Below are 14,002 nucleotides of genomic sequence, written 5' to 3'. Positions count from 1 at the left end.
ACAAGGGGCCCCTGGGTGGCTCCGTCGGCTAAGCATCTGCCTTTGGCTCAGGATCCCAGGGGTCCTGGGATTGAGCACAGAGCCCTGCCCCCAGACTTATGCTCTCTCTGTCTCTCTCTCAAATAAACAAATAAAATCCTTTAAAAAGTCTTTCCCAATTATGTTATTTCTGTCCATGTTCATGTTATTTGGGAAAAATTGACTTTGTAAAGAGAAGCCCAAGTCATCTCTGTTGGTCTAATGCCAACTCCAGAACCATAGACTCTTTCAAGGTAAGAATTATCCAGTGTTATTTCAAGTTTTCAATAATTTGTAACTTTTTGTTTTTCCTTAGATGTGCTTTGTCTGAACAAAATGCAGCCAAGAACTAATTTGGAAACAAAAATGGCCATTTTTCTGTATGCATTCCACTAATGCCAACTTCTTACTATGGGGTGGTGTTATCACTGGTCCCAAGTTTGTACAGCCCAAGTTTTGATGTAATAGATGAACCACTGGGCATATGAAAGTGGATGGGCAAGTGAAGGTATGAGCCATTATATTCATGCAGTCCATGTGGTTCTCCTCTAGAATACAAAATGGCATATCCATTCTTATCATTCACCTTCTCACCAGACACTAGAACTTGTCTTTAGGTAACAGTGACAGAAAAAGAAAACAAAAAAGATCACAAGTAGTTTATCTGTTCATCTTTCTACAACTTAAATAATGTATCTTCAGATGAACAAAACCAGCAACCTTGAATGAGAAACTAGAAATGCATTATGTCAGGAAAAGACGCCTACAGCTTGTGAGTGGATACAAAAGAAAGGAGAGAGAGAGGGAGTGTCTTGTAGCTTGCCGCCATCCCACCTGTTTCTGGTGAGCGTGCATCTGTGAATACCTCAGCCTGTCTTAGTCCTGCCTGCTGGGTCCCCCTCCACCTCCCCCCTGCCACTTCTCCACCTGCTCCACATCTCCGGGCACCTGGTCCTCTCCCACCAAGTCTCTACCATACACTTGTGGCAACAACTTTATGCACAGTGATATCTTTGCTATTTGATAATCCTTGAAACTGACTTAGCAAAAGAGGATGGAAGAAGCGTGATGTGACGCCTCGTTGTTTTAGCTGAAAGTTATGCATTCAGTTCTTTGTTTCTCTGACACCTAATCCTTTTTTTCTGCAAGTGTCATGGGGTGCTTCTAACAGGACCAATATTCTAGAAATGGTTTTTCATCACAGATGTTGAATTTTAATAGAAACACAACTAAACACAATTTTAAAAGCTTTGGAATAAAAAATCTAAATTTCAGTGTGCTTTAGAGAAAATTCTTATGCATTTTTTTTTTTTGAAAAATAAAACAACTTAATAATGGTATCAATTATTTCCTACTGGAATCTCTGGAGGTGATTTCAACACCCAAGTGATATCATCAAATAGCCTCTTTCAATCTTTTCAAACTACGATCTTCAATAAATTGACGTTAGTCTTAAGCTTGACCCCTCGTGGTCAAAGTGGCTATGCGATCATCTCTCTGTACAACCCCAGGAAATATCCTAGCAAAGATTTATATGAGAATGTTTACACTAGCTATGAGTTTTCTTCTAGGCTGATATAATAGTTTAAAAACTAATAGATTATATTATCTTATTTCTTAATATTGGGTCCTATAAAACAAAGTATTTATCAATAGCCAACTAAGACACAGAGATGATATTCTATCTCCTTTTTATTTAGTTTTTAAAGATTTTATTTATTTATTTGACAGAGGGAAAGAGAGAGAGAGCGAGCACAAGGAAGGGAGAACAGCGGAGGGAGAAGGAGAAGCAGGATCCTTGCTCAGCAGGGAGCCCACTATGGGACTCATCCCAGAACCCTGAGCTCATGACCTGAGCCAAAACCAAGACTAGGATGCCCAAGCACCTTATGTTTTATCTCAAAATAAACAAATAATAGAAATTCTTTCTCATGTACAGAATATTTTTGTTAATTCAATTTTCCAAACTTAGGTCTTCCTCCTAAAATATTCTAAATGGCAATTCTACTAATTTCTTATCACGTCAATATTCTGTTCATTAACTTACCATTCATTCACTTACACATTAATATTTATTCAATTGAACAAGTTATAATATAGTGGAGAGACAACATGAACTAATGTTGAAATGTATGGATTCTGCAGGAAAACTGCCTAGGTTTGAATTCACTTCTTGGTATATAATTCAGTCTCAGGGGGCCTGCATGGCTCAGTAGATTAAGCATCTGCTTGTGCTGGGGTCATGATCTTTGGGTCCTGGGATCCAGTTCTGCATCCAGCTCCCTGCTCAGTGGGAACCTGCTTCTCTTTCTCTCCCTCTGCCCTTCCTCCCCACTCTCTCTCCCTCTCTCTCTATCAAATAAATAAATAAATAAAATCTTTTGTAATTCAATCTCATTGTGCCCTAGTTTTTCTATCTGGAACAAAATGAATAAAATGCACATACCTTATAAGGTTATCCTTTTTATAAGAGTTACCATATGTAAGTTGCTTAGAATGTCTGGCTCTCAATAATGAGTAAATAATCATTATTATTTAGTTAAATGCAAATAAGCAAATACATAGTTAGTATTGCTTGAAGGAATACTAACTACTTCAATACTTAGTATTGAAGGAAAAGGCATACTGTTTTCTTAATTGCCATATTTAATTGTTTCTGTGTGACAGAAAAGACAGCAAAAGCAAAAATAGAAAAGTGAACCTACATCAAACTAGAAAGCTTCTGTACAGCAGTCAACAGAGTCAAAAAGCAAACTTATGAAATAGATAATATTTGCAAACATATCAGATAAGGGGTTAATATTCAAAATACAGAAAGAACTCCTACACTCAACAGCAAATGGACAAAAAAATCAACAACAACAACAAAACCTACAGCCAAATAACCTGAGTAAGATGGTAAAAAAAAGTTGAACAGACATTTCTCCGTAGAAAACATATAAATATCAAACATACACTATCAAACAAACGAACAAGAAAAAAATAGAAAATAAAAAGCGTTGTAGGGATGGGGAGAAACAGAACCTTTTTTACATTGTTAGTGGGAATAGGAAACGGTGCTGCCCTTATGGAAAGCAGGATGGAGGAAAAATAAAAAGATTGAACTACTGTATGATCCAGCCATCTAATTTCTGGATATTTATCCAAAAGCACTGAGATCAAGATCTTGAAGAAATGTTTGCATTTCCATGTTCATTGCAACATCATTCACAATAGCTAAGTAGTGAAAACCACCTAAATGTCCATCAGTGGAAAACTAGATAAAGAAAATTCAATGTATACACACTCGGGAATATTAGTCAGCCTTAAAAAAAAAAAAAGTATACCTTGCTATATGTGCTAACACAATGAATTTTGAGGGCATTTTGTGAAATGAAATGAACCTGAGTGGGACAAATACTGTATAATTTCATCGACATGAGATTCCTAAAATAGTCACTGTCTCAGAAGCAGAAAGGATAATTGCAGAGGTCAGGGGCTGGGAAAGGGGAGATGGAGAGGAGCTGTTCTCAGGCATCCGACATCAGTCATGCAAGACAAGAAAGCTCTTGAGATTTGCCCACAACAATATGCGTATAAATAACAGTATTGTGCCCTTCACTTAAAATTTTGTTAGCGAGTAGATTTCACATTATGTGTTTCTACCACAATTAAAAAAAAAAAAAAAAAAAAAGTCACTTGAATCAATTCTAACCCGGAAAAGCTGGGTTTGTTTTGGGCACATATCCCACCCAATCTGACAGCCGGCTGAAGACCTGCATCGTCCACTGGCTGCTTTGACTCCTGGTAGGACATCACCTCAAAAGCCTCGGCTCTCTGCCATCATCCCCGCTGTCCAGCTTGACCAGAGCAGGATTTCATCAGACAAAATTGCTTTAAACTGCATTGTACCAATTTGGACTCCTTTCCTGTGCAAATGACTATAAACCAATGTAGACTGACTTTTGCCAAACTAGACTTATTGACTCATAAAACCCAAAGACCCAGGAGTAGTACTTTAGACATAATTTAAGCCAGAAGCTCAAATTATGTGGAATCATTTATTTCTGGTTGGTTTTTTGTTTGTTTTGTTGTTGTTGTTGTTGTTGTTGTTTTGTTTTGTTTTGTTTTGGTTCTTGGCTTCTTTTCTGAGCTTCCTCTTTACTCCCAGGCTCAGGTCTTCCTCTCTGGCAGTTGTTCACCCTGAAGCCGTCCTACGCCGTCTTCGCTAGCACATCTTTATTACCCTGCATGATACAGACAGATTGTATATTGGTATAAAATTATCATTCCTGGGGCGCTTGGGTGGCTCAGTGGGTTAAAGCCTCTGCCTTCGGCTCAGGTCATGATCTCAGGGTCCTGGGATCGAGCCCCACATCAGGCTCTCTGCTCAGCGGGGAACCTGCTTCCTCCTCTCTCTCTCTCTCTCTCTGCCTACTTATGATCTCTGTCAAATAAATAAATAAAATCTTTAAAAAATTATCATTCCTGAGTAGGCTCAATAATATCCAACAGACAACATAACCATATCCGTAAAGCCCTAAGGTAAACATTCATCTGGACATGTGGACCAATGGATTCTCCCTGAGTATTTAACAGAAATAGTGTCATTATATCTCATTGCCTTGATTGAATGTTCATTCCTGAGCAGTCACTCTGGCCATAGAATTTTCTGCGTTAGTTGGCTGACCTTAAATCATCCTGTAACCCTAGAGGCAGGAGTGGAGCAATGTATTTTTGTATTTCATATTGTTTAAGCAAAGCCTTTAATTGTTAGATTTTAATAATCCCTTTGAAACCTGTGTTCCATCTTTCATTTCTAGTCTCCAAATTCTGCTTTCAGTGATGGGCTTTTATTTTGCATTCAGTATTCCAGAAGAGCAGATTTTCTTTTCAAGCACCCCTATCCATATGTATGTAGTTACGAATCTTGAGTTGTGTGCCTAAAATAAAAGAATATGAGTCAAAGGTATATACTAAGAATAAATCATAAAAAATCCTTATTGCTAAGGGAAACAAGAACAATGTGTTCCATCTTTAAATTAATATATAGATTGTCTAAGGCAAGGCAAATCCTTCATTTCAAAAAGATGGATAGTATGAATTCTCAATAGATAAAAAGAAGGTATTACATTCAGACATGAATATTTGTTTTCTATCATCTCTCTATCAATCATCTGTCTGTCACCCATCTATCATCATCACCCATTTCCCTACTTGTTTGTCCAATCTCTTTTCGTTTATTGAATGCTTTTTTTCCTATTTTGGAGGGTCAAAATTATAACTCTTTCAGTCTTTTCAAGGGTACTGCATACTCTTGGTATCGCTGTCTAATTCAGTTGGCCTAGGCTTTGCAAAACAGACCCTTTGGCTGTGTAAGAAGTTGACTCTAGCATAGCACACAGCTCTCCATGAATCAATCTGACCCTCTTCTCTCACTGCCTTGCAAATCTACTGTGTATTCAATGCAGAAACTTCTTGCAAAGGAAAATAAAAACATGAAGAGAAGAGACTTTATATAAGAGCTTTTCTCCTCCATTGAGGACTTTTTCATTTGAAAAAAAAAAAAAAACAAAGAAAGAAAAGAAAAGAAAAGAAAAAAGTTGGGAGAAATTCCAAAAACAAACAAAAAAATTAATTGCCATGGCCACAAACTGGCACCAATCATGTATTTGGCATGAATTCGACCATTCCCTTGAATTCTCATGACTCTTCCTTGGTAAGTGATGTAGGCTTCGACCGCTCTTCCCTCATTACAGATATTTTCCCCTTTTTCAGTTTCGAGAAAAATTTTTGTATTGGGTGTAAGATTTCAGGTGGAATCTCATCTCCTTGGTAGCTATATGCATGTCATGAGGAATGCTTCAGTCAAATTTGGAAATAAATTTGTTTTCCGGAGCAAAGGGAGACAGCCGGGTGTAAATCTAGGAGACTATGTACTCAGTGAACAAAAATATGACTAGCTCTATTTTCTTCTTTCTGAACTCAGTCTAACCCTCAAACTCTAATATTTGCTCAAATACAGGGAAATAGTTATTTTCCATACTGAGGATAACATGACCGCGTATGATTTAAAACTCCCTTCCTCCCATTGATTCTAGACCAATGACGAGGTTCAAGGACCAGCATGTCCCAGTTGGGAAAATCCTATTACTGCTTTGCGAGGAACAGAATTAGTAGCAAGAACTGGGAATTAATGAAAAGCTGCCAGGCTGGAGACAAATATAATATAAATATCAATAAGACAGTTTGGATACCCCATGACTCAAAGCGTAATGATTTGACAAGGACACCTGAAGCAGGTGCTGATAATAAACTACTGGAATGTTTCCTTGAAGCCTTCCCAGAATAATGGCTTACAATGAATCATCTGGATATGCTGTTTTCAAGGGTACGGAGCACCTTCAAGATCCACTCCCAGATTCTGTTGATGATCTCTTTTGTCTCAGAATAGATAGGACTTCCCCAGTTAAGCCCACCCTGAGACCTTAACCTAGTAATTAGCCTGGAGTCAATGAGGGGAGATGAGGTCAGACCTTGAGAAAGTGATTATCAACCTCACGGCATTTGTCCGGGGGGGAGGGAATTCCACAGTTTTGAGATAAAAGGAGGCTGCTCCAGAAGGTGGAGATCAGACACTTAGGCTGGCCCAGAAGAATTAGGGGTATCTGAATCGTCAAAATTCTCAGTCATGGCGACCACTGACTCACAGGTCTCAGGGTCCCACTTCCTTCCCATCACAGCCTGACTTTAGTATAGACAGAGTCGTGATGGGGAAATGCCAGGGCTCCCTGTTCTGTTTTCTGGGTCAACTTTCCTTAGACAAAAGTCTTAGCAATTGTGATGTTATCTAGTGTGCTGGGGGCATCAAGATTCCAATTATCCCCATCAACGGGGTATCTGTTACTCTACGGCCAGTGAATGATTCAAGGCCAGAATCCCATCCCCAGGATCTGCCTTCTAGGAACGCTTTGGGTACCAAACCAATTGTTTTCTTTGTCTTTCCCTGGCAGAAAACCAAAACCAAACCAAACAAACACAAACACACAAACCAAAAACAACCTCTGGGATAAGAATCTGTATATTGAATGGTTATTTTAGAGGTTCTTCTAGGAAGTATTACCAGGATATTGGACACTGAGGCTAGGAAGGGAATCAGCCTTGTACGTGTGTGTTATCCAACAAGCCACTGGTTTGGGCAACTCCTTAATCCTGCTTTGAAATCTGGATCAGGGTCAAACATGTACTTGGAGATGGCACCACAGGGTGGGTGAGGGACACCAGCTCCTAGCAGTTATTGTTTGAAAACTGCTTGTACTTTGTACTTTTCCCTGCTGAGAGCTACTCAGGAGGAGGTCCCCCAGAGAGAGCCTGTAGAAAACCCTCTGCCTTGGAAGAGTAAGCCAATGTGAATGGACAGGGTAAGGCCCACGAGGACCGTATGCTTATTCTTTTATTGGCCAATTTTGTTTTTTTTGCATCGGTTGTATTTATTTTTAATAAATGTTTCCTAGAAGTTTAAAATATGTTTATTTTTGTTGGATTTAAATTTCTGCATATGACCTTATGTCCATGTGTTCTCAATCTTTGCTAACTTTAGGTATATTTAATCAGTTTCTGAGATGATTGCATTAAGAATTTTAAACTAGTTATTATTTAAAATAATTTTCTCACTATTTTTTCATTTATTCTTTTTTAGAAAAATGTTAATCTGAGGCTAAATTTTAGCTGCATATATGTTCAGGAACATTCTTTCAGTTTGCCATATTCTTTTTTTCTACAAATATATGATAACATTTTTTCCTTCATGATGTTTATTTTGCTTTGATTCTATCTGGTTAATATTAAAATTGTCTTCCAGATATACATATTTGCCTGGGATTCCTTTTACTAATCATTTATTCTATGTCTGTAAACTATGTTAAATATTTCCCTTACAGATATCTTAGTGATGGATTTCATTTTAGTTGATATAGTTTGATATTGAATCAGAAAGACTCACTGCCTTGACATATTTAATCCTTATATGTTCATAGCAAATTAAATTATAATTTAAATAATTTTTGTAGATCTGTTATAATTACAGTTTTCCTTTTTTTCCCTTTTGCTTTATTTATTCAGTAATTTATTGTTTTTACTTGCATCTTCCATTGGATGGGTTGATTTTTTTTTTTTTAAGATTTTGCCTACTTATTTGTCAGAAAGAGAGAGCACAAACACTGAGGGGGGGCATTAGGGGGAAAAGGAGAAATCGACTCCACACTGAACAAGGAGCCCCACGCAGGGGTCCATCCCCCAGAACCCCAAGATCGTGACCTGATAAAGGCAAACACTTAACAGACTGAGCCACACAGGTGTCCTGAATGAGTTGAATATTTCTTAATTGACATGAACATTTTACATTGTTCTAGTCATAGAGTGATAACCTCTAATTTATTTATATAGAGTTATGCTTGTATTCCCTACCATTGCGATATTCAATATATATATATATATATATATATATATATTATCCAAACCAGACAGGAAACTTAGAACACACTTAGCCTCTGTTCTTGCCACCTGCCCGCCATACCCAATATATGTCAATTGCTCACTTAGAGAACAATAAATTTTTCTAAGATTTTGCTCACCTTTATTTCCATATTGCAATATATCCTCCTGAAGTCATTATTCTTGCTGCTATAACTAGCATTCTTTAAAATCAGATGTGCTGAAAGTATCTTTCTTTTCCCTCTTGAATTTAAGCAATGGTTTATATGCAATACCTTTCTCTAACAACAATACAGGTCTCTTGACTTTTTGTGCCCAGAAGATCGCTGTGAATAGAATCTTCTTTTCTGAGGTGCTCTATGTTTTTTTTCTGTTGAGCTTTGTTTGCTATTGTTTTCTCCTTGCTTTCTTCATAATCTTTCAGAGTTTTCTCCTGCTTTTGATTTTATTAAATGTCATTATTGGATTCAAGTTGTTTCTTTTTCTCCAAAGTAAGCTGCTCAGTAGTCATATGTGTTTTTGGCTTGATGTCTGATAAAATTCTTTAATTATGTTATTATTAACTTAATTTCTCATATTTTGTCATTTTTAACCTTTCTTTCATTCTGAGATGTATGCATAACCTGATATGTCTATCCCCTATATCCATTAATATTTTCTTGATGTCTTCTGGGAAAGAAATTCAACTTTGAACATTTCAATACATTCATTAAGTTTTTTAACATTTCGGCAATGATCATTCATAGACCCAAATTTCCAATGTCGTCTTCTGTATCAGTGACCTATTCCTAAAATAAACCAACTCAAAACCTAGTGGCTTAAAATAAAACTCAGTTTTTTAACTCATGATTTTGTGGTTAGCAGTTTGTACTCTTCTCAGTTGGGTGGCTTTATAGCTGGTCTTATATGAAGTCATTCAGTAGTAGTCATTAATGGCTCAACTAGTGTTGGATGGTGTTGGATGGTCTAAGATCATCTCACGCAGATGTCTTGCAGACGGTGATGGCACTTGTCTGGGAGTTTGTTGCTCTAGAAGCCTTCACTGGGATGGCACATCTATGTTCCAGATAGTATCATCCTTCAAGAGGCTGTCATTTTTCGCCAGTGATGATGGAAGACTTCTCATGAGCAGCAAGTTGAGTCCATTTTATAAGCACTTGCTAAGTCTCTACTTCTACCACGTGTGCTAATGTCTCATTGGCCAAAGTACATCACTGGGATTAGGTGATGGAGAAGCAAACTCCAGCATCTTTATGGGAGAAGCATCAATGTCATATTATAAAATACTGTGCAGAGAGAGAGGAAGGAATTACTGTAACCATGGATGACAAGCCTCTACTACACCTTTGTAACTTCTTAAAGTTTTCAATAGCCTTCTTTTATTGTGAGTATTTTTTTCTTATGCTTATATAGGTATTATGCCTTGTGCTCCTTTCAGAATGCTTGTACAAAGTCATCTGTTATTCTCTTGGGACTAGCAGCTGCCTTGATAGGATGCTTATGTAAAGGAAAAGCAACAATTCAAGCCCTAATTTGCTCTTCTCCACCTCAGTTTGGAGTATGTCTCAGGATAGGAAAGCACTAGTGTTTTCATCTTGATTTCCCCATTCTCTGTGCACCTCATAATAACACTGCCCCAGGTACTACTCTTGTTCCCGGGCATCCAACACCTTTAGTAAATGTTTGATCCGAGAAAGAGTGGATATGGATTAAGTGAAAGGATGCTGGTAGCTTCACTATTTCAATGGCTCCCCGCTATAGCTACCCTCCTGGTCTCCCTGGATATTTATTGCTCACCTAGATGCATTCTAGCCTGAGGATGGCAATGGGGTAGGTACAGCAGATTGTATTTCCAAAAATGGTTGTCATCATATCTCTAATGCCACATGTTCTTCTGCAATGCTACCATGTCATTCCCCTGCTGTGAGGTGGATCCTAATTCTCGATCTGGAAACTGAGTGGACCCTGTATTTTGTATTCCTTTGACCAACAGAAGATGACAGAAATGCTAATGTGCCACTCGAGGCATCCATTTCCACCAGGCCTGCAGTTTGCATTCCCTGTTGAGTCAGAAAGCACTGGGAGACATGCAGGTAGTTAGAGAGTACCAGTATGAGAAGCCCCAGCCATGTGGAAACACTGGAGGGCACATTGTTGAGGAGAGAGAGAGAGAGAAGAGCGTCGAGGGATTGGAACTGCAAATAAGGGCGTTTTCTGGAAGTTGAGCCTCCGTTCTGGCTACTTTGGCTGATACCAACTTCATGGGGCAGCACCAAGCCACCCTTCCACACTCTCCCTGAGAGTTTGTTTTCAAATGAAGCCTTGGGGCACTTTGTTACACAGCACAGAATTAGTACTTCAAAGGGAGAAGGTGCTGCCGTGAGAAGAGGCTGAAACAGATGGTGGTGTCTTTGGGACTGAGCTTCTAGAAGTCAGAGGCCTTGGGATCCCGAGGAAACTGTGTGTAGGAGCTGTAAAGACAACGTGTAAACTGTTGTCAGAGGCAGGAGAAAAGTTGGCAGCTATTGTGTTGTGATAGAAAGTGTAACACGACTGTCACCTGCGTTAATGTAGAAAATAGAAAATATACCTAGTGATGGAATGGATTTAGCTAAGGAGCTTCCTGAGAACATGCCAGCAGGTTTCTTAGAGCTGGGTGCGGTAAGACACAAGTCGAGAGGGAACAGCTACAGATGGAACTGTTCATCTTTCGAGCAGAATTTAGAGGAAATAAAAAGGAATCAGAACTTGCTATGTTAAAAAAAAAAAACTTTTTGTCATTCTCAGTCTTTCCAGATAGCAAAATACTCTCAAATTTAAGAAATGGCTTAGGAAAAAAGTCAGCCTGGGGCATAGCCAGTTAAAGGGGGCTGGAGAAGAAGTTCAAAACAAGGTTGAAGTTGTAAGAACCTTGGTTAATAATTCAAAGAGAATAAAACGTGTCAAGAGTCTCATGTGAGTCTTGTGCTTTCTCTCAACTAGACCAATAGGACAAGGGAAGACCTTGAAGGCATTGTTCCACGTGCCTCCTGGTTAGCCCAAAGCTGGGAGAGATCTCTCAAGGAGATTAATGAGTATAATTTTTATCTGATGGAGGGGAGCCCCTCTAATAAGATCTACAGGAAACCCACAACATTTTAAAAGGATACTGACAAGCTTCCAGAGCAATGCAAGGGTCTATTTACAGCATTAATACAAACTCTCAAGTGTGTCTGCATCACCCAGTCAGTTAAGCGTCCCACTCTTGATTTCAGTTCAGGTCATGATTCCAGGGTCCTGGGATCAAGTCCCTTGTCGGCTCCATGCTCAGCCGGGAGTCTGCTTGGGGGTTCCCTCCTTCTCCCTCTGCCCCTGCGCTTGTTCTCTCTCTCTCTCAAGTAAATAAATAATAAAACAAAACAAAGCACACAAACTCTCCCTCAGCAACCGCTCCTCTCACCTCTAGCCTGTTGTGTCTTTGCTGCAAGGCCCAGTTTTCTCACCTCAGGACACTAACTAGTATGTTTGATTCCTCGAAGAGCATCTTACAGTATTTGTCTTGTTACGAGCATGGCCGTGATATAGGGCAATTTTTCTCAGCTCGGCCGTGAATCAGCATTGTTACATTAAACAGTAAAACCACATATGTCTTAATGATAGAACTATATTCTAGGGATTGATGGAGCTAGAGATATAAATGCAGATATAATACAGACAGAGATACAGAAATAGTTTTGGGTATATATAGTAGCCAGGTACTTAGGTTTTTACGAAATTGCTTCCATCTCCCAAGACACGAAAATAGGTAGGTTTCATCACTGTGTTAATAAAAGTAGCAATATTTATTTACACATGCCTGTCAGTGTGCACAGTGACTTAGATGTAAATCCATTTCATCATTAAATAACTCTGTATATCCCTATTCCGTCTTACAGGTGAGAGAAATAGGCTAAGAGAGTTTAAGTAATTTTTATGTGTTTACGAACTGACAGAGCTGGCATTCTCACAAGAAATTCCTGACTCCGATCTTCTCAGCTTGTACACATCACATTGAAACAATGTAAAAAGCTTATTAAGGAATTGTCCTTTCTTCCAACAGGTGATGTTATTCAGCTTGGTTATATGTAATGTGTACCCACCTGCTTTCTCCTTATGTTGTACATGTGTTTCTATATGAACGAGCATACAGTTATTTATTTATTCTAGCCAGACTTTAACAACAGCACAATGATCGCCGCCATCACCCACTTAAACCTTCTAAGTACCAAGTCCTTTCTCGTCCCTAAGCTTTTTTTTTTTTTTTTCCCCCTACATTCACCTACTGTTTTCTTTAATTGCTCTTTGGCTTTTTTTGTTTGTTTTTGTTTTTTTTTTTTAATACTAACCTTCATGGACACTTATGCTCCACAGCGGCAGTTCTAGAAGCATACACACTCTAACCAGGAGTAAGTGGAACAATGGCAGAAAACATTAGGTTTTCCTTTGAGCTCAAGGAAATGCATTCAAGTTGAATAGCAAGGTTTGTTTTTGTTTTCAGCTGTGAGTTGGAAGATCTGGAATCCAACAGTTACTATGTTACAAATAAAGTAACACTGTGGAAATTACTGCACTTCCTTTGGCCTCATTTTCTTCATTCTTAAAATGATAAAATGGGAGAAGATCAAGTATTGCCAACTCACATGCATATAGAAGTGAGGTAAGGAAGCCTTAACAATTCTAACTCTACTGTGTGTCCCCAATAGTCAAAACTGGTGTCATAACAGTATTGGCAGAGATGTAAAACTGCTGGTGACAATGGTATAGAAGTGTGGATATTTCCTACATCGTGTCTCAGAGCAGTGGAGGGTGGTGGACATTGTAGTGATCAAAGAGAATGTGATCAAACATTTGATTAAATTAACAAGGCTGCTGACATTGAGAAGGTTAGTTAATTGTGGTCCAATCAGGATTTTTCAGAGAAGCAAGGATTATTAAGAATTAGACTTAGTAAAATACATACCTCAAAAGCAGCAACTTACAACCTTTAGCAAGAGAACTCTGTTGTGCTTTTAAATTATGAATTAAAATGATTTTAACTTAGTTGCCCTCGGATGCTAATTCTGATGTTACTCAGTTCTCATACCCTGACCTTGTGGGATGGGTTCCTGTAATAACCAAACATGCCATGCAGCTTGCAGTCTCTAAGAAAAACCTGAAAACAAACATCTTTTTAATAGAAGATTCAAATTGGTATCTTATGCATACCCAACAGTCCTTGCGGGTCCGTCGCATTCCTTACCTGTCTCTTTCCTTGGTAAAGGACTGTGTTAAGACAGCTTTCAGAACGCCCCTCAGAAGGTTAATGCTTTATATCATTTCCAACAACCTCTTCTCTCCTTCTACTCAGTTGGAGAGCTTCCTTTTAGAAGGAACTATAATTGCCACAGGAGGGTGCACTGTGCAGAGCCACTCATAACTACAACAAATCCTTTATTTCCAAGCTACATATATTGAGAAATTAACTATGTATGTCCATTCCAAAACTATTTGCAGA

The sequence above is a fragment of the Mustela putorius genome, unplaced genomic scaffold (assembly GCF_011764305.1).
Source record: "Mustela putorius furo isolate JIRA1106 unplaced genomic scaffold, ASM1176430v1.1 tig00000835_pilon_pilon_pilon, whole genome shotgun sequence".
NCBI classification, from domain to species: Eukaryota; Metazoa; Chordata; class Mammalia; order Carnivora; family Mustelidae; genus Mustela; species Mustela putorius.
The sequence above is the reverse complement of the archived record's forward strand: the minus strand, read 5'-3'. Positions refer to the sequence as shown.